The following is a 21524-nucleotide window of genomic DNA, read 5'->3' as shown; positions in this document are numbered from 1 at the left end:
AGTGTATGCTTTAAGCCAAGTACTGCACCTTTTTGTTGAAAATACTGTATAACCCCATACGATCTCTTATTCAGGGGTAATGTTGTTGTCAAAGATTTATGAAGTCAACAAGCTATAATGATTTTTTAAAATATCTAGTGGAACTTGTGCTGTGAAAAGTCATAATTACAGGGGTATGAATTTATATACATGGTTTTGGATTTGCAATTTTCATTTTGATTGTTTTTAAATATCATGCATTTTAGCCTAAATTAGGAGAAATATGTCATTTAAAAAATAAGTTTATTTATTTATTTATTTTTGGCTCTGTTGGGTCTTCGTTGCTGCGTGCGGGCTTTCTCTAGTTGCGGCAAGCGGGGGCTAGGCGTGTGGGCTTCAGTAGTTGTGGCTTGCGAGCTCTAGAGTGCAGGCTCAGTAGTTGTGGCACACGGGCTTAGTTGCTCTGCGGCCTGTGGGATCTTCCCAGACCAGGGCTCAAACCCATGTCCCCTGCATTGGCCGGTGGATTCTTAACCACTGCGCCAGCAGGGAAGTCTGAGAAATATGTCTTTTGTGGCAATATATAATGTGCAGAGAAACATAAAAACTAGGTGATGTGTTTTCTGAAAGAGGGCATAGTCAGAGTATACCAGGCATAAGAACTTTGAATTCTATTTATTTTTTGTGGCTTCAGAAAAGATTGTTCTGGGAATAGAGAATTCCATTTGGGAAACCTAGCACATGCATATTTCTCGCAGTAGCAGAGTTAAAATACTTCGAGGGTTCATTTGAAAAAGCCTACAGAATTTTTGCATGTTGGGAATAGCTTTATATTCTTACACATTGCACTCAGGATTTCTATTCAAAGCAAAAATAACTTTGCATAGACCTTGGTTATTCTTTTACATTCTAAAATAATCTATTCCTTCAGGGTAGTTACTCTCAATCCTGATTTTGTGATACTTCAGATCATCTTTAGTTTACTCCAAAGAGTTTTAGGAGAGTCAGAAAATCATTTACTTCAACTTAAAACATCAGTGAGTGAAATACAGATTTTTTTTCAAGAGGAGTAGACAAGGCGGGGTCCAAGAGGTTGTATTTAACTGCCGTCCCTCTTTGCATTTATGAAAATATTGTTTCTGCCCCATTTTCTTATTTCACACAATTTGGGTAATTTATACCCTCCTCGTTTTCACGGACCTTCATGGTGCAAAAGAAGTTACCAGAGATTACTTTGAAATAGTGTCTTTCTTTGGTGAGTTCGTATATCATTTTATTTGTGAAAATCTAATTAGCATACCTTTTGTAAAGTAATCAACATACTTTTTTTGTTGAAGTTCACTACTTGTGTATTCATGTGTGTGCATGTTGTCTTCTACATGCCAAACGGCTGCATGCCCTAGCCCTCCTATTTAAACGTTAAATTATATAATAAATGTTATGTCACAAACATGAAGACATTTCATTCAAAAAAAAATGATTTTCTAGTTTACCCATAAAAAAGTTGAACAAGAAAGAAGAATAGTAGAATGTATCAGTCCTTTTCATAATGCTACCATTAAACAAAAATACTTAAATTCCAAAATGACTTAAATGGGCCTGAGGTGAGGGATTAATAGCTCTGGAGTAATTTTTCCCTCTTTTCCTCCCCTGACTTTTCTTTTCTTTTCTTTTCTTTTCTTTTCTTCTCTTCATGACAACATTTTCACTCCCAATAATTTAAGCATCCTCTACTTTTGGAGCTTGGGAGTTGGAGAGCGAGGGCCAGACGGAAAGGCAAAGCAGGAGGGGCGTTCAAGTATCAGCGTGACTCATAGAGTCACCTGGAGAGCTTGTCAAGTTGCAGATTCCTCGGTCCCACCCCAGAGATTCCGATGTAGCAGGTCTGCAGCAAGGCCTGAGACTCCATTTCTAACAAGCTCCCGGGTGATAGTCAGGCCGCCCGTCCATGGACCATTGAGGAGCCCTGTTCCTGGAGACAAGACAGTGAGAAAGTGAGATCAAAGGCACCAAGATCAGGTGCTGTGAAAACACCGCTGGTTTCTCTCTCTCTCTCTCTCTGCCAATTCACTTGTCTGCATGATTTTGCATAAGTCCCTTAAATCTCAGTTACAACAACTGAAAAGTAAGAGAGTTACCCCACATCGGGTAGCTTTCAACCCATGCTTCAAGGCATTCTACAAGTACTACAGGGTGCCTAGGAGGCCAAAGGGGCAGATGGGACGAGGGGGTCATACGAGCTCTTTTCAAGGCTCCCAACCCCCCACTTGAACATTTTTATCTTTTATCTCTTTCATGTATTACACTTCTGAGTATGGTTTCATTAAAAAAAGATTTTATAACTTAACAAATTTGAAGGAAATGAAAAATCCCAAGTCTGAAAGTGACTCATTACTTTAAAAATGTATAGAACTGAAGAGTTTCGATTTAGTATACAGTTCCAGAAATTCTCTGCCTTCCACAGCATCCCCAGTGCGCTACAAGAGCAGGCAACGAATGCCTTCTTCCTGCTCACAAATGTATAACTTCATCTCATGCACCAGGAAGCCCCTCATCTGATGTGTTTTTAGCTAAACAGACTGCCGAAAGTAGAGGGCAACGTGAAGTATTTCTCTGCAGAATCACGTCTGATTCAGTAAAGATCCAGCATTCCCCAAATAGATACTAATTACCTTCTGTTACAGAATTTTTTTAGAACATAATTCTTAGTTATATCTCTAACTATTGTGTGATTTGACCATTTTGGAAGTAAAAAACTACCCTGTGGAATCCCATTCAAAGGAGTTTGCTCCAACTATTGCCACACTGATGGTTTGTCTAATTTATACACCAAGCTAATTTTTGCATGGTGGTAGCATTTCATTATAATCAGCCTTCATTTTTAATAAGACAATGTATATATCAAATTGTAGATTTCAGTCTTTTATGAATGGAAAGCTATTTTCCCAGGGTTAGGTTATGTTACCCAGATTGTAATGTTCTTCTTTTTGTTATGTTCTTTAAATCCCCTTCACCTCATAACTACACCAATACATTTCTACTATCTTGGAAAAAATTAATTCCAGTTGTGTGATGGGAAATTTTTACTGTAAAAATATAACCTGCAGTGTAAATTTTTCTGTCAGATTATCAACTAGAACTGGTATGTTTTTTTCTGACTAGTAATTTGACTCATGTCCCTGATTTTTAACGGTGGGATGGAAAAATGAAGATCGATACCTTTCAGTATCCTTTCATTCATTCAGCAAATGTGTATTAGGAAGGTTCTACTTGTGAGGCACTGGAGGGCTGTTAGAGATACGAAGATAAGACCAGGTCCCTGCCTGCGGGCGCTTCCTAGTCTATGCCGTTGTTAGGGAACTCTTCTGTCAGTAGGTGAGATGTGACCCACATTGGCTCTGACAAGAGACAGGATGGCTGCACCAGCTAACTGAGAGGAGGCTAGAGGGACTGTCCTAGCTGTTGGCGCGGCAAGCCCCCAAGGAAAGGGACCAGCTATCCCAATGACAGTAGCCAAAAGGAAGTTGTAAACTTAGGTCTAGTAACTAAGATATGAATAACTAAAAGATGGGATCTGGTAGAAGGGGAAGAGTGTGTCAGCACCTTGGTTTGCGAAGGGAGGGCAAGGTAGGTTTTATCCAGAGAGAAGCAATTCCTAGGTAACAACTAGTGTCCGTTTCCTTAAGGAGAGAAAATTGGCAAAATATGGTCAGGTACCCAGGGTTCAAAGCCAAGTTCTAACTTCACCTCAAGGAGGGGTCCCTGAGGTAGAAACCACCACCAGAGCGGTCCAGCCTAAATGACTGAGGACCTAAGTGGTTGCTAAAGGGAGAGGCTGCAGCTCAAGGAAGTTCAGCTCAGACCCACTGGATACAGCGATTGAATTGATGTAACACAGGGAAGGCACCTGACAGGGCGTATGGCACGGCACTAGTAGGTGCTCAGTGAATGATTACTGACAGTGCTGCTGTCACTGCTGTTTTTGTTGTTATAAGACTTAGGGAAATAATCTAATACAAGAGATAATTGTCTCATGGGCCTAGAGCTTCTCATATTTGACTGACTGATTTTTATTCACCCAAGATTAGACACAATCATTACTTCAGGAACAGCAGCTGTGAAGAATCCAGGACGGGCAAAGAACGATAACTTGCTGTATCTCGACTGCCACTGTCTTGCTGGATGACCTCTCTATACCCTGGTTTCCTTACGTGTACAATGAAATTATTGTACCAACTTCATAGGGTTGTTATGGGAATTAAGTGAATTAATATATTGGACTCATTTAGGCCAGTATCTGACACCTAGTGAGTGCTCGGGTTCATCTCAGACCCTGTCTGCTAGTAGGCACCCAGATACACTGTGGGGTGGGTTTTAGAAGTTCATTGATTTAGAGGTAGGAAGGGCTGATCTTTCAGCCTGCAGGTCTTTAGCATATGTGGCTGGTGAAGTCCAGAGCAGCCAGAGGCTAACAGAGCCCTGTCAGAAGCCATAAATGCCCATTCTCAAAACTGCCACAGCACTTGTCATTTGTTTCCCCTAGAATACTTTTTCTGAGGCAAGGGAAAGAGTAATTACTGCAGATAGCACGCAGTGTTTTTTTCATCACACGTTTTCAAAAATCGTGATGAGGAAAATGTATCACTCCTGTGCAGAAACACCATAAGGAAAATGATTTGAGAAATCTAGTAGAAAGAAATATGGTTCTTAACCTGAAACAAGTATCAGAAGGTAGTCACAGAAAGCAGAAGGAATTACAGTAATCACGGTGAAATCGAGAGCTCACACCCGTTACCAGAATGGCAGTAGCAACATTCATCTCACACCCCTTTCATACTGGTCCTGAGTGAGCTTCAGCTGAACTGCCTGGCTGGTTAGAATTGCTGTGGGCATGAAAGGGAGTGGAGCTGTGGGCTCAAGACTCTTGGCCTGATGCTGGGTCTGACCATGGCCTTTGACTTTGGTCTTGGATTTGATTCCGTGGAACTACCATATTTTGCAAAATCCCTTGAAGATATATCCCTTTTTCCATTATACAGAGCAGGCGTCCTTAGAGCCCTGGGAAGATTTAGTGCTTTTCCATCCCAAGAGTAAGCCACAGCTAGATTTCTGGAGATGAAGAGACACCAGGCTCTGACCTTCCTTCTGGAGGCCCTTGTTTATTTACCCAGGAGTATACTAGGCTATTGACTTGGAATCAGTATTCAGTTTTCATGGTTTGGGTATATCAGGACTGCTCTTCCTTAACCTCGGTCCTCTGGGAACCCAAACCCTGCTTGTCTAGGATTTTAGAATCTACTTGACTCTTATGACCTTAACCAACTGACTTCTCTCAGTTTTCTTCTTGTGTAGACTTACAGGGGTCACTCAGGTTTCCCAGTTTCTTTTGAAACTCGACCTCTTTTCTGCTAAGTTTAAGTATATGCTTAATTTCTTTAGCCTAATCAAAATTTTAGTTCTGTTTCTGCCTTACTGCTTACATGGTTGGCGTAAAATACGCTTCGACAAGGTCACAAAGAAAATACTTGTTGGCTCACTGTTTATATTTGCATTCAAGATAGCATTTGAGACTATGCCACTCAAAGAATTTGGTGACAACTTTTTTCATCACTCCCATGTCTTATCAGTCATCAAGTCTTTCTACTTCGGAAAAATGTTTTTAGCTCTTTTCATATCTATATTAGTTAGGATGGGCTAACTGCTATGTCAAACATTCCTCCAGAGGTATGACTATAAAATGGCTTTAAAATATAGAAGTGTATTCCTTTCTCATGTAAGCAGTCCAGGGTGATTCCATGTTAGTCGGTGTTTAGATGTGTATGTGGGAAAGGAGGAGTGAGCCCCCCGGGCCAGCAAGGCTCTTCCATCTTCAATACCCACTTTCCAAGATTGCCCTTCTGAAGGTATTTTGGAGCCAAAAGGGGACTGTCACAAGAGGTGGCCCACATCCCTCGCACTCACCTTCCACTGGCTAGAAGTTTGTCCCCTGGCCACAGGTAACAGCAGAGAGGCTGGGAAGTGAAGTCTAATTGGGTACCCACAAAGTAGGAGTGAGTGATTTGAGAGCAGTTAGCACCCACTGCCACATTATTCGTGCCCTCCCCGACCCCTGCATCGCTTCTCAACTAGGCAGCTGCACTGGCCTCTTATCTCTTACGTAGGTCCTTAGCCCCCTCTAAACTCTCTGCTACCCTTATGCCTGAGATATTGTTTTTAGATGTGACTAATTCTTCACAGCTTTAAGGATAAAAGGTCAAACTGCTTAGGTGAATGTGTGATGCCCCATCCGCGTGGTAGCCCCATCTCAGATGACCCTCTCATACAAACCCTGTACTCCAATCATAAGGGAATTACTTCTTTTTCTTATTTATGGTGATAACAGCAAACACTGATGTGGCATTGGACATAGTTCTGACCAGTATTGTATTAACTCATTCATTTCTCACAATAACCTTATGAGGTAAGCGATGATAGTCTTATCCCCATTTCATAGAGAAAGAGACAGACACAGAGAAGTTAAATAACTTGCCTGAGGTCCTGTGGTTAGTTAGCGGTACAGCTTGAGTATGACCCAAAGAGTGGCAATTCTGGGTTCTTAATCACTGTATTATACTGCTTCTCTCAAGGTTATTGTACATGCCATTCCCTCTTCCTTGAATGCTCTTCTTTCTTCTTCCAACTCCCACTGAAACTTCAAGAATCAACTGAAGCTTGCATCTCTTCTTTCAGGAAGCCATCTTTGACCTCACTCTGATTTAATTGCTACTCATCTATGTCTCCTAGTGTCCTGGGCATTTCTCTGTATCTTCCTGCTCTAGCAATGGTTTTACCACCTTTCAAGACGATCCTCAGGTGTTGTTCAGATTTGTACTCCCAATGTCCGTACAGTATCTAAACAGTTCTGTCCAGTAGAAATATAATGCAAGCCGCATGTGTTATCTTAAATTTTCTAGTAGCCACACTCTTTAAAAGAGAAAAGAAACAAGTGAATGTATTGTAATAATATCTTTTATTTAACCCAGTGTATTATTATATGCAATCAATGAAAAAGTATTAATGAAGTCTTTTGCACTGTCTTCCATTCCAAGTCTGTGAAATCTGGTATGTATTTTACAACTACATCTCATCTGAATTCAGACAGTATATTTTCATTGGAAATATTTGATCTGTATTTAGATTTCATAAAATTTACCGTCGAAAAAGCAGATTCGTGTACCCATGTTGTTCTAAACATAACTGAAATTTTTCAATAACCGAACAAAGTATCAGTTTTAAAATTTATATTTAAACTAAAATTTAAACATTCAGTCTCAGTCTCACCAGCTACGTCCAGCCAGTGGCTACTGTATTAGGCAGAGCAGCACAGCTCTAGAACATGGTGGGTTCTAAATCGATGCTTATTGACTACACTAATCAATGACAACATAGAAAATTGTCAGTGGTTGTATCAAAATGGATAGATCCTCACCCGCTCCATACCCTAGCCTCCAGAGAGCCAAGTTTTGTATCACTAAACGATACTTCACTTATTTCTTTCTGGGCAGAAACAGTTTTAGAAATCAAAATCATTTTTCAGTTTTCCAGGATCAGCATTTTAGTCATGTTCTAATTTACAACAACAGCTCCTTTCTCTTGTTTCTTAGTATGTAAACATTGTACAAATGATATTTTGTAGGTCATGTAATATTGCCCCAGGAGAGTTTCTTAAGTTGCATAGAATTATAAGAACTACTTGGTTTCCTTCTACTTTTCAGAGTGGAAAATCCTCAGAGCAGTTTTCGTCTGGAAGTGCTGCGTTTGGGTTATTTCACAATGCCCGAATCCTCAGTCAAATATAGGTTGGTGTATGAGCAGCAGTGTCTCTTGACTAATCAAGAGTGTCTCCTTTCCCTATGCTCAGTGTTAGAGAAATGGGGAAAGTCAGCTGGGTTTAGAGATTAGGTAAGAGACTCAGAGGCGGCATACCTTTTGATAAGTCATAAATCATTTCCTGTTTATGAAAGCACACACTGACGGCCATAAAATCGCCAAATAAATGGTGTTTTACTTTTCCTTCAAAATCTCAGTGAGAAAAGGTACTTCTGGTTTTCCGAGTGAATAAAAATAATGAATCCTGATTACCAGGTATGTTTAACCTGATTTGCAAAGCAAGTGGAAAAGCGTCTAGTACGCAGTGATAAGCATCTTTTAGACATCAGAGGACATATTGACTTAAGGGTCCGTATCTTTTTTCTGTAACCAGTGTATATTGGGATGTAAGTCGTTATTACTCAATTTGAATTAGTCTTATTTGTATTCACTTATTTTAAAATGCCAGTTTGTGAATATGAAATTTGTAAATTTTCCATAGCAATCTAGTGTCTATTTTGGATATCCAGTTTGGGTGCAGAATGGCTACAGAAACTACAAACTGATCTCTATAGTCTGCCTCTGAGTAGCAGTTGCCCCAAAGTCAGGATTCTCGCATTACCCTCCCCCCCCCCCACCAATAAGTTTCTTGTACTTCCTACTTTGTAATGCTCACATCACTGTTCAGTGCCTGACTTCTCCACTTAAATGTAACGACCACAAAGATAGGGATCACATCTGTTCTCTGTAGCATTATATCTCCAGTGCCTAGCACCATGTCTAGGACGTTAATAGACATTTAATCCCATTCTTCACCTCTTCGCACCGGGACAAAAGTCTTTGCAAGTGTTCTTCCACCATTTGCGTAGATTCAAGCCAAATACGGCTCATAATGATAATACAGATGATTTCTCTGTTATCCTACTCAGAATTCCTCCTCCTCCTGCAATGCTTACCCTGACTGACAGTGGCCCTTACTACTTACAACGTTGGCCTTTTAGGGGGTGCACTTGTCACCATATTTTATGTGACAATTTTACGATGTTGAAGACTATTTCCTCTGATCATGCTGTGTTCTCAGATGGCAAACCTAGATTTATTTACGCTTGCGAACCGAGGCGGGAAGTTAACCTTGAAAATAAGTTAAAATTTGAAAGGTAGTAAATCACAGGGCTCTGATTTATAATTTATCTCAGTAAGGAATCTAGAGACCAGGTGTCAAAGAAGGGACATGGGCTACAAGTAGAAAAAGAAAAAAACTGGGTTCTGCTCCGGCACTGAGGTTAACTTTGAGCAAGTTGCCTTACTTTTCTGGACCTTAATTTTCTTATCTGGAAAATAAAAGGATTAACTAGATCAGAGAAGGGAAAGAAGTTGATGCCTTTCACTTCTCCCTCATTTGCCCGTGAGAGACAACGCTAATCAATCAGTGCTGTATCCGAATATTACTCAAGACGATGCCTCATGCAGCTGTCAACCACTAAGGTTAGCACATAGATGAAACCTCCACATGACCTTTCAGATACTCTCTCTCTTTAAAATTCTAACAGCTCTATTAAATAGATTTAAAATCAAGAGTACAATGATAACCATTCTTCACCATCAAAAGGCAGTTTGAAAAAAAATAAAGAAAATGAACAAGACTTCTCTTTTGCTTCTACTCCAAGTCACCATGAAGCGTTGTTTAGGTTGTAAAGCACACAGTTCGCTGTGTGGATGGCGCATCTTTGGTTCGTTCAGTGCACAGACTGCACAGGTGATCGTGGCCATGTGCTTCCATAAATTTATTTCTAAATAGCTGTACCTCAGTTTTTTGGCTTCTAATCTGTTTAAGTTCCTATATTATTTCTGGAAGATGTATGATATATGAAAAATATCACCATAGGGGACATTTTTGATATCGCATGCTGTTCATTAATTAGGACTTTATAATTTAAAAAATTAAACAGAAACATACGTACTAAGAACTCATAAGACATTAAGCTTTCCATATAAAACAATAACAACAAAAAAATTTAACTGCCAATGATTAGAAGGGAGCATGGTGGAATAGTCTTTTGATGCAAGCATACATTTATTTATACATTTATTTCATGAAGATTTTTGATGTTCCAGGCACTACGCTACACTAGAGATGCATCATAAATAAAGAAGACAGGTTTGATCTCTGTGTCCTTTGATCCGTAGTATAATGGAGGAGGAAGGAAATTAAACACACACCTACTATACGGTAAAAGCAGTGCTGTGCTAGTGCTGAGTACACATAAACATAACCCCATCCTGGTTTGGTGGGATGAGGAGGGCTTCTCCAAGGAAGTCTCACCTTGCCTGAGACCTGACGAGAAACAGGAGTTAGCCAGGTCCAGCTGGGGATTTGGAGGAGAATTCCCGGCAGAGGGAATAGTATGTATAAAGGCCTGGAATTGAGAAATTTCATGGCAATCCAAGGAACCAAAAGAAGCTTAGTAACCTGGAGACAGGACACTAATGAAGTTATCCAGGTGAGTGATGATGACGATCTAAACGAAGTTGTGGTGGTGGAGATGGAGAGCAGTAGGAAGGACCCAGATGTGATAGCTATCTAAAGGGTAGAGTCGATGCTATTACGATTGTTAGATCATGGTAGGTGAGTTGAAGGGAAGAGTTAAGTCAGACATCTAATTCGAACAATCAGGTAGATGGTGATACCTTTCTTCCAAACCCTTGGCAAAAGAAATGGAGTCTGTTTGAAGGAGATGGAGGGTGCTGACACAGGAGGGGTGGTATTGAGTTCAGCCTTGCAAGTGTTGAGTTTGAATTGCCCATGGAACATACAAGTGGATATGGCCAGGTGTGTGAGCTATACCTATGGAAAAAGTTCTGAGCTAGAGCTATTTAATTGGATTTTGTCAGTATGTAGGGATTAAAACCTTGCAAGCGTTTGAAATGGTTTAGGGAAAAGTTTGTAGATATAGAAGAAGAGAAGGCCCAGGAGTAAACCCAGAAAAACACCAGCATTTCAGGGATAAGCAGAGAAAAAGAAACTTGCAGCAGAGACAGGGAAATTAGCAATTCAGTAGGTAGGAGACAAACCAGGTGCGTGTGATGTCACAGAATCCAAGGGAAGAGAGGCTTTCAAAAAAAGAGTAGCATTCAGGTTTGTCAAGTACTGTGAAAGAGACGTAAAAGATAAGACCAAAAAAGATTCCATTAATTTAGCAACACGGTGGGTACTGATAACCTTGATGTGAGTAACTTCACTGTTGATTTTGAAGAACCCAGTGATTACTCAGTGGTAAATAGAGAACCAAGATTACAGTGGGTTGAGACATGATTGGGAACTGGGAAAATCAAGGAGCAAAGGTAAGGCAAGTCTTTCAAGACTTGTAGCTGTGATGGGAAAAGAGAAAGACCATAGTAACAGAAGATGGATGTAGGGACAGGAAGAAGAGCGTGGTCTTAAGACAGGAGGGGCTTGAGCATCTGTAAATGCCAGTGGGAAGGAGACAGTAGAGAGGGAGAGGTTGAGGATGCAGAAGAAATGAGGGATAACCAGTAACCTCAGGTAGGAATGAAGGCACATCTTCTATTGTAGTTGCAGGGGAGGAGGGAAGAATAGGTGTAGTTGCTGGTACTTTTGTTAGGTGAAAGCTTAAGATAGCGTCCTTCTATTGAATTTGTTTCTCATTGAAGCGGAAACAGTAGTTAAATGCGGGGTGATGGGGGTAGAGTCTGAGATTCAAGGAGAGTGGCAATTTGAAATAGCTGCTCTGGGATATTAGAGAAAGTGTTGGCTACAGAATCAGTGAGCAATGAAATTCTTTTTGTTTGCAGGTTTAAGTCCATTTCATTGCTTCTAAGTTTATGAAAACTGTTTCAGAATCTTCCTTGCACTTACTTCCATTTCTTTTCCTTCTTTTTTTCTCACCTCCCCAATTTAAACCTTCCCGAATTTTTTAAAAATTAAATATACACCAATGTCCATGAAATCTGATAAAAGATACTGCAAAATAAATTTTGATTTCTGGTTTGTTGGCTTGTTTGTTATTATAAATCCTAGGCCCCAAAGCTACCTTGCATATAAGATGAGGGGTTCTGGTAGAGAAGAGGAGTTTTTAATTATGTCATTAATTTAGGACCATGTGGCTAGTCCAAACAGGTAAATAGGCCAAAAGTCTACCTTGAGATTTTAACTCCCAGGATAGGTTTTCTGCCTAATCAAAAGAGCCCAGTAATTACTCAGTCTCCTCTTAAATGGTGTCGTTTTCTGTGCAAACAGTTTTACCCTTGAGCTGATTTTCTAAGTGTTAAATTTAAAAAGATTCTCTCAGGTTTGTTCGTCATGTCCTAGAATCTCTGCTGCGTTAAGAGTTGTCCAGCTTTCACGGTGCTTTGTATTCAGAGTACCTGATCTAAACCGTGATATTATTCCTTTAAAAGAGAAAAACCTTAGCCCGGGCTGGGACCGTGTCTGTCAAGTTCATCTTGGGGCTGGGCACCCGGCGAGTGTTCAGTGTTTGTTTGTAGAATGAAAGAATGGATGGATGGAGAATGGCAAATGGTAATCCTACCGTCATACCAGGGGAAGTGAGGAGAACTGCTGTGACTTGGAAAACTGGAGGAAAAAAATGGTTAAGACAATCATACAGTAAACTGGACCGCTAGCAAGAGAAACTGGTGCTCCATTATTTAGTTACATACCAAGGTTCCCTACCGTCTATGACATACCAAGGTGACCAACTCCTTGACTCTCATTATCAACCTTCTTTGATGTTCTGCAGTTACTTGACTTCTTACATAACTGATCCATTCATTAATTTATCCAATGGTTTATTTGATAGCTCTCTCTCGAAAACAAAAGCCGCTGCATGGCAACTCGCATCCTGGAAGCTGGAGATACAGCAGTGAGCAAGGCAGACATGGTTCCTGCCCTCAGGAGCAACCAGACTAGCGGGAGGTTTCCACTGCACTGTCTTCTCTCTGCTTTTCTTCAGAAGGAACAGGCTGATGTGTATAATTTGCCACATCTCTTTGAAGTTCTATGATTAGGGACTTTGAATTCAAACCAATTCTTTTTTTTTTTTTTAGTTATTTCTGAGATATACATTTAAAGTAATAACTAGAATTATGACTTATAACATTATACCAGAACATATAAGATTTTTAGAAATTTCAGGTAATGTCTGAAACATTTATATTAACATATTTCCATACAAATAACCCAAAGAAAGTTTAGTATTAGTTGTTTTTCTTAGTTTGTTTGTTTTCTTATGCTGCAGGTTCTTATTAGTCATCAGTTTTATACACATCAGTCTATACATGTCAATCCCAATCGCCCAATCCAGCACACCACCATCCCCACCCCACTGCGGTTTTCCCCCCTTGGTGTCCATACATCCTCTACATCTGTGTCTCAACTTCTGCCCTGCAAACCAGTTCATCTGTACCATTTTTGTAGGTTCCACATACATACGTTAATATACGATATTTGTTTTTCTCTTTCTGACTTACTTCACTCTGTATGACAGTCTCTAGATCCATCCACGTCTCAACAAATGACTCAGTTTCGTTCCTTTTTATGGCTGAGTAATATTCCATTGTATATGTGTACCACAACTTCTTTATCCATTCGTCTGTCGATGGGCATTTAGGTTGCTTCCGTGACCTGGCTATTGTAAATAGTGCTGCAGTGAACATTGGGGTGCATGTGTCTTTTTGAATTATGGTTTTCTCTATGTATATGCCCAGTAGTGGGATTGCTGGGTCATGTGGTAATTCTATTTTTAGATTTTTAAGGAACCTCCATACTGTTCTCCATAGTGGCTGTATCAATTTACATTCCCACCAACAGTGCAAGAGGGTTCCCTTTTCTCCACACCCTGTCCAGCATTTGTTGTTTGTAGATTTTCTGATGATGCCCATTCTGACTGGTGTGAGGTGATACCTCATTGTAGTTTTGATTTGCATTTCTCTAATAATTAGTGATGTTGAGTAACTTTTCATGTGCCTCTTGGCCATCTGTATGTCTTCTTTGCAGAAATCTCTATTTAGGTCTTCTGCCCATTTTTGGATTGGGTTGTTTGTTTCTTTAATATTGAGCTGCATGAGCTGTTTATATATTTTGGAGATTAATCCTTTGTCCGTTGATTCGTTTGCGAATATTTTCTCCCATTCTGAGCGTTGTCTTTTTGTCTTGTTTATGGTTTCCTTTGCTGTGCAAAAGCTTTAAAGTTTCATTAGGTCCCATTTGTTTATTTTTGTTTTTATTTCCATTACTCTAGGAGGTGGATCAAAAAATACGTTGCTGTGATTTATGTCAAAGAGTGTTCTGCCTATGTTTTCCTCTAAGAGTTTTATAGTGTCCAGTCTTACTTTTAGGTCTTTAATCCATTTTGAGTTTATTTTTGTGTATGGTGTTAGGGAGTGTTCTAATTTCATTCTTTTACATGTAGCTGTCCAGTTTTCCCAGCACCACTTACTGAAGAGACTGTCTTTTCTCCATTGTATATCTTTGCCTCCCCGTGCACCTATGGTAAACCAATTCTTGATCCATGACTTATGAAGCAAAATCCTGAATTTTGTCGTTCATGCTCTTGGTTTTCTGTTTTTTCTTCTTCTTCTTCTTCTTTTTTTTTTTTTTTAACCTCCCTGTTCTCCTTAGATATGCATAGAAATGTCTTGGGAGAAACTTTTGATTGACATGGGAGCCCCTCAAAGCCATCTTTGTAGACGTAGACTTGGTGCTTACTAAATGTCAAGTATGAAATATGTACGGAATGAGTTATTTCTCCATGAAGGAGAAATCAAAGTAAATTTCAAGAAAGTGAATTCTCGCCAGTTTGCATTGCTGACAAATGCAGAAACGCTGATGTTCATTTGCTAAGAGGAACATGGCAGACGATACACAATAGATGTTGTAGCAACATTCACTTATATTCCTTTTTTAAAAAAAATAAAAGATCTTTCAAGAAGCTATTCTAGGATCTTTCTCTTGGCAGTGTCCTAGTTCTTATCTCTGCTACACACAGGCTCACAAAATGTTTTCTTTGAAGGGCATTTTGTTATTGGCCCTCTTTTTATTTTCCTTCCCATAGAAAACAGAGCTGAAGGTATTCACTCCGCATGGTGAGGAGGCACCTGAGTGCACACACAGTGGCCCGAACCTCTTGCCGTTCTCTGACTGTCCTTCCCTCAATGGGAGAAACAGCTACAGGGATCAATTTACCACCCTCAGTGAACCCCAGGCAGGAAGGAAACATCCTGTCCCAGACCTTTTGTTGCTTGGAGAGAATGAGTACGAAGAAAGGCTGCCTCAGCTGATAGTGAAAAAGCGTAAGGACTTAGGACATTTTTCCCACTTTACTGATGGCTGTAAAGTTACCCATCCTGCTTTGCCCAGGACAGTCCCAGTTTATGCCTGTTATCCTCATGTCATTATTTTTTTTTTTTTTTTGTGGTACGCGGGCCCCTCACCGCTGTGGCCTCTCCCGCCGCGGAGCACAGGCTCCGGACGCGCAGGCCCAGCAGCCACGGCCCACGGGCCCAGCCGCTCCGTGGCACGCGGGATCCCCCCAGACCGGGACACGAACCCGCGTCCCCCGCATCGGCAGGCGGACTCCCAACCAGTGCGCCACCAGGGAAGCCCCTCATGTCATTATTAATAGTACCCCCATATACTCTCAAAAGTATTCTCGTTTGGACAATAAACTGTAGAGTCACCCTGTTACATGGACACACAAGTAGAAAACCTTGACCTCCAGAGATGGTCAGTGCTTGCATGTCTGTGTCTCCTGATGTTGGAACTTGGTACTGTTAGGAAATGAAATTATGCATGAGACATACGCAGAGTAGGTGAATGCAGCCAGATGATTAAAAAATTCAGCTCAATTTATTGAGTGCCTAGTATGTGCTAAGCACTCTGCCAGGTGCTGACAGCACAGAGGTAAGCTCGCTTCTCCAGAGCTCACCTCACATGGGCGAGCCAGGCCTGCAAGCTCACCGTCTTTCCTTAGTGTCTCTTCACTCCTCCCCATGACTTGAATATGAAACAAGTTTGTGATATTCTTTTTTTTTTGGAGGTTTAATGTCAGTGTATCATGTTTAATTAATAGAATATCACGTTATGAAACTGTTGACTCATATCTTTTCCCTAGGCATCAAATATGTTGTCAGTGTAAATTTGACATCCAGATATGAGGAACAAAAGAGATAAGGAAAATAATGGTGAGATTATTGTAAAGAATGATGACATAATGTGTGGCTATTTTAATGTGTTGCCACAACCTAAAGTATCTTGTATTTTCTTTACAAATAAGACATTAATCCAGAGATACAAATCCCTCTGCCTGCCTCACTTCCTCCTGCCCTTTTATGGGAGATCACATGGCTGTGACAAAGAGCCATGTTGAGAAAACCATAGAGTTTTATTGTTTGTAGATTTTTAAGGCTACAAACTTCCTTTGACTAAAGGAAGACACTGCCAGTACTAGAAACAAATAGAGAAGCTGGCTCTGAGGGTCAGAGTTCAATTCACAAAAAAAGAAGCTACTCTAGGTATGATAATCAGAGAATGGTTTAGTACAGAGGATTAGATGCATACTAAATCTTTGGAGAGGCTGAAGGAGCAGATTTTAGCCTTGGCTTCCAGCACAGAACTCTAAAGTCAGATAGAACTCATCCCCTAGGGAACTACCATCTCTGAAGTAGCACTGAAGCAATGAATTCAAGAACATACTCTGTAACTGTGAACTAAGATTCAGGAAGTTGAGATCTAGAAGCTACCACTTTTGTAGCTCCTGTTAGCAACTGCCTTTCTTCAACCCGGAAGCTGGAGAATACACTTTGGAAATATGATATGGGAAATCTCATGCTTTTATGACGAAACTAGCCGACAGAAACAGCCAAAAGGGGCAGAGAGATGGCCAAGACCCTACTTCCACCTTCTAAATCACTCACAGATACATCTGTTGATGTAAGGTTGCCAGATTTAGCAAACAAAAACAATGCATTCAACATACTTACACTAAGAAAAAAATCCATTGTTTAGCTGAAATTTGCATTTAACTGGGCACGCTGTATTTTATCTGACAACCCTAACTTATTAAAACCTAATTCGGGCTTCCCTGGTGGCGCAGTGGTTGAGAGTCCACCTGCCGATTCAGGGGACGCGGGATCGCGCCCAAGTCCGGGAAGACCCCACATGCCGCGGAGCGGCTGGGCCCGTGAGCCATGACCGCTGAGCCTGCGCGTCCGGAGCCTGTGCTCCGCAACAGGAGAGGCCACAACAGTGAGAGGCCTGCGTACCGCAAAAAAAAAAAAAAAAAAAAACCTAATTCATGTCCAGAGCCCTAGCTGCGTGGAAGTCTGGCAAATGCAGTTTTTAATTTCCAACCCGCTCAGTTGGATGGAGGGTAGTGTAGAGGTTTGAGTGAGCCAATCCGTAGTATTAACCAATGTATTGTGGATTTCCTAGCAAGAATGGCTGAAGCCTTTCCGCCCCCAGACACTTTTGCTACCATCTGAATATTTCACTTTGTATTCTTATACTCTCTGAAATTCTACCAATTTGAGATTCATTTGGTTTAACTCAGCTTCCTTTTTTTTTTTTTTTTTTTTTTTTTGCTGCAAAAAGCTTTATTGTTTCCATTTGGTCCAAGGCTTGGGAGAGAGCTCCAGGGTGGTTAAAAAGTTGCCTAGTGGCTGCAGAGCGGGGCTTCAGGCTGAAGCCCTGACGCCACAGGGGCTGCTCAAAGGCCGCTGGGCTCCGGAGGCTCCTACTCGTGCTGGAGGCCGAGCCTTTTGACGAGGGACTCGCCCAGCCCCCCCTGGGGACCAGCCGGCCTGTGGAGGTTGGTCAGGTGGTCGAGCATCTTCTGGATGAGTTTCACCTGCTCATCTAAGAGGTGGCTCTCTGGGAAGTCACAGAAGGGGGGGTGTGCACGGGCAGAGCCCAGGGCGTGCAGGTCCACAAGGGCCTGGTTCAGGTTCTCCTCCGTGAGCACGACGGCTTCCACAGTGTCCTGGGTTTCACCCCACTCATCCTGAGACGCTTCTGCATGTCCTGGAAGAGGGCGCGGCTGCTGCGCTGTTTTTGCATTTTCAAGAGGTGCTAGGCGCCCTCACGCTTCCCCTCGGGCACTTCGCGGAAAAAGTGGCCCAGGCCCTCCAGAGCCGCGTCGTGGCGGTGGAAATAGGAGCCCAGAGAGAGGTAGGTGCGGGAGGCCGGCAGATGCATGTTGACCAGGCGGTTGACGGCGGCCTCCACCTCTGCGGAATCATTCTGACGAATCTGGGAGCTCGTGGTGGATCGGTCATACGGAGTTAAGCTCAAAATATGGTGTTGGCGGTGCCAGTGACCAAGCATAGCTGACTGGCTAATTGCGAAGGTCGCAACTGGAAAAAAGGTTGGAGGGTGGTCGGAGGCTGGAGCAAAGGGCATCCCTGGGTCTGTTCTGTTCAAACACTGTTGAAGCAAGAGACAGATCGGGGGACCGCCGAGCGCACTGCCAGCTTCAGCTTCCTCTTTTTAAAAGGTAAAAATCTCCCAGAACGTGAAAGTGGTCGGACTATGCTCTGGGAGTGCAGTTTTTAACAGGTAGGAAAGAAGGATTATTAGGGACCTGAGGAAATACGGGGGGTAGAGATGACCAGGCACCAGGAGGTAGAATGACAGGTACATGCCCATTTCGTTCATGCCCATCTCAGGTGTCTTTTGCTTACTGTTTTGCATTGGGCGGAGTCAGGATTCAAAGAGAGATATTTTCTTTTCATACTTGATTCCCTTTTGTACCCCAAAAGATGTATGCTTCTCAAATCACAGAACCCAAAGTAGTGCTATCAGAATGACTTAGATCATCCATGTTTGAGATCAAATAGCCGTGACTGTCCTGGTGTCAAACATATATAGCTGTTGCTTCTGTGGAAATTTGAATTTTGTGCTCTGAGCCATTGACTTGCAAATGACTTTTGGTTACAGAACTCTTTGTAAGTTGGGGACTGCTTTTACTTATTTCATGAGTAAAGATGTCAAAAGGAAGAATGCCAGATTTGCACCATGCTCATTAACTATTTTGTGAAAAGAAATGTCAGCCTAGAGAAATAAATGAAAGGAAATACTGCCTCTCTGAGAAGTCAAAACTGATGAAAAACAATCACGCAGGCACAACGCCACTCTTCAGAAACACGGAAACTCTTTTTTGTTCCCAATTTTGCCTAGGATTTTCTCTTCTGCATTTAAAAGAGTTTCAAGGCTACTGATTATAACAGAAAATCAGTGGTAATTGGTAATTGGAAGCAGTGGGATGTTTGGAGAAGTAATAGAGGTAGCTGCTCTACAAGTTATCCTGTAGGACTTTCCATGGCAATGAAATCAGGCATGGAAGCTTGGCTGACTGAGTGCAAGCAAACGGTCCTACAGAGAATGGTGCTGTCTCTTCAGTCCTTTTATCTCTGGTGGTGAGTGGGAAGTAGGGGAATTCTTTGGCAGAAAATTTTATCCAGGGGTTGACAAGGGTTATTTGGCTAAAAGAGGTTATTGTTATAGTGAAATCAAACTTCCCATGAATTGTTTGCTATTAAAGCAGATTGAAAATAGGCCTTGCATCTTCAATAAGGGAGGTGAAACTTGTAGATTAATTTGTGAGCTTTCTTTTTTTGGACTAGAGAGATGTATAAGTTGCTTTTATTTCGAAGGTACAGTCGCCATTTTCTCTTCAAAAATGTATGTCATTTTTGCTAGTATCTTACTCTTGTCTCTGAAAACATTATTACACTTAAAAGCATGATAACTATTTGACAAGAATTTGTCATCATCCTTAAATTAAAGACCCTCAAATTATGTTTACTAATTATAATTTAATTCCATACATTTAGTGATACTTTAAAACACATGAGTTATTTTGTAACTCCCAGTATCACAAAGATAAATTTGATTCCATAGACAAAGTGTTGTTCCCAAAGGAATATTTCACTTAGGCAAAGAGAGGAGCACAGAAGAAACTTAGTGAAACCCTCAGCGCTCTGTATAACTCAGGCATTATATGGCATTTTTTTTCCTGTGAATATCATGATATGTTGAAAAGAGAAGGTAATGAATATATGGTGTTTAAAAGGCCCAAATCCTCTTCTGAGTGCCTGCAACCTATTATTTAACTGTGATCTTAGATCTGAAATCTGATCTTTTGAAAGTTTTGTTTTGCCCTGCGTGTTAAAAAATATGATTTCCATATCATGTTATATGATTGGCTGTCAGAATATAAACCAGTAGCCCAGTAAAAAATCATTTCATATCATTTGGTAAATACCACGACTGAGGGTACTTATGATTGTGGATCTGGGTAGGCCAGATATTTGGGGGTTTGGGAAATTCCAAAGCTTAAAATCATTTTGATTTTATAGCGAAGAGTAATCTCAGTTAGTTTTGAGGTTTCAAAAATGGACTGCTCAAGGAATATTTTCTTGCTTTCTCAGGCTCCACACAGTTTTCCAGAAGCAAGCATTCATCCATTCAGGGAGCTATAACCTGTAGTTTCCACTTTTCAGGCGATTGCCCTTAAAACCATGAGAACAGGCCCTAGGATTTATGGAGATCTGCTTCTCAAGGCAAGCAGGTCCTTCCAGCTTTCACCTGTCAGTTTGTCGTGTTCGCCTCTGTATCCGAGGAGTTTCTTGCAGCCTCTGAAGTCTAAGGTGCAGGATGAACAGAGGAGGGTACATAAATCTAACTCCTATTCATGGACTAGTCTCTCCAATAGAGAGGCTGTTTTATCTTTCTTTTTTTTTTTTTTTTAGTTTTCCCTAATCAAGCCATTAGCATGAAACAAGGACATGTAATCTTACCAGAGGAAAATTGGGGTCGTGCCATAGGCTAGCTGAATGAGCACTCTGTGGCATGATGATGTATGGCCACTGCACAACAACTCCTTTACCACATCAAATCTGCCCTTTAATTACATTTTAAATCTCATTTGAAGAGATTTTTATCATCATGGAAATTGCTCTGTAAATGTGCCCATGATGAGACCCAATAAAAGTTTGCTGAGAGGAATCGAAGACAGAGGTGACGAATCAGCAGCTAAAACGTTATCATCAGACAGAGTTTTCCTGGCTTTAGGTAAAACAGTCCTGTGCAGTAGCAGAAAATCTTCTTTGACTCAGAGGTGTTATTTCCCCCAGATGATTACAGGGAGATTTGCCTGTAGCGCTATCACTTCTTCGAGGAGCTGAAGGCAGAGTTCTGCTTTCCGGCTCAGCGGGCCTTTGTTTCCCAGCCTCAGAGCCATCACTTGAATTTATAGTTGCCAAGATGAATAATACAATATTTGCCTCATGTTCCTGACTTCATGTATGTAGGCAGAGCAGGCCTGAGGTTCTTTAAAGGAACGATGGCTTTCCTTGCATGAAATAAAGAACACGTCTGCTTTCTTTTCAGGGTCATTTAAAAACATCTATACTGCTGGGTTATGGAAGGCATGTGAGGAAGATTCTTAGGTAAAGCGTGAAATCAAAATGTTCCTTCTCTCCAACAGGGATTGTCTCGTATCATTTTGTAGCACAACCGATTTGGTTTCCTTTTAAGCATATTCTTAATTATCTCTTGTTTCAATCTTGAACTGGTTCACTGAGGTACAGAGATCCTAGAGCCATAGCTACGCTTTCCCAGAGGTACCAACTTCCATGTCTTTCCCCAGGCCCCTGGCTGAATGCCCCACCCCCCTTTT

The 21524-nt window shown here is 41.2% G+C and overlaps 1 protein-coding gene and 1 pseudogene across 1 annotated transcript in view; one reads left to right on the top strand and one right to left on the bottom strand.

Annotated features, from left to right (window-relative positions):
* Positions 1-21524, top strand: part of DMD (dystrophin) — a 2251544-nt gene that overhangs the window by 1820739 nt on the left and 409281 nt on the right. The window lies entirely within an intron of this gene.
* Positions 17580-21086, bottom strand: LOC117197067 (ferritin light chain-like; annotated as a pseudogene).

The sequence above is a fragment of the Orcinus orca genome, chromosome X (assembly GCF_937001465.1).
Source record: "Orcinus orca chromosome X, mOrcOrc1.1, whole genome shotgun sequence".
Taxonomy (NCBI): domain Eukaryota; kingdom Metazoa; phylum Chordata; class Mammalia; order Artiodactyla; family Delphinidae; genus Orcinus; species Orcinus orca.
The sequence above is the reverse complement of the archived record's forward strand: the minus strand, read 5'-3'. Positions and strand labels throughout refer to the sequence as shown.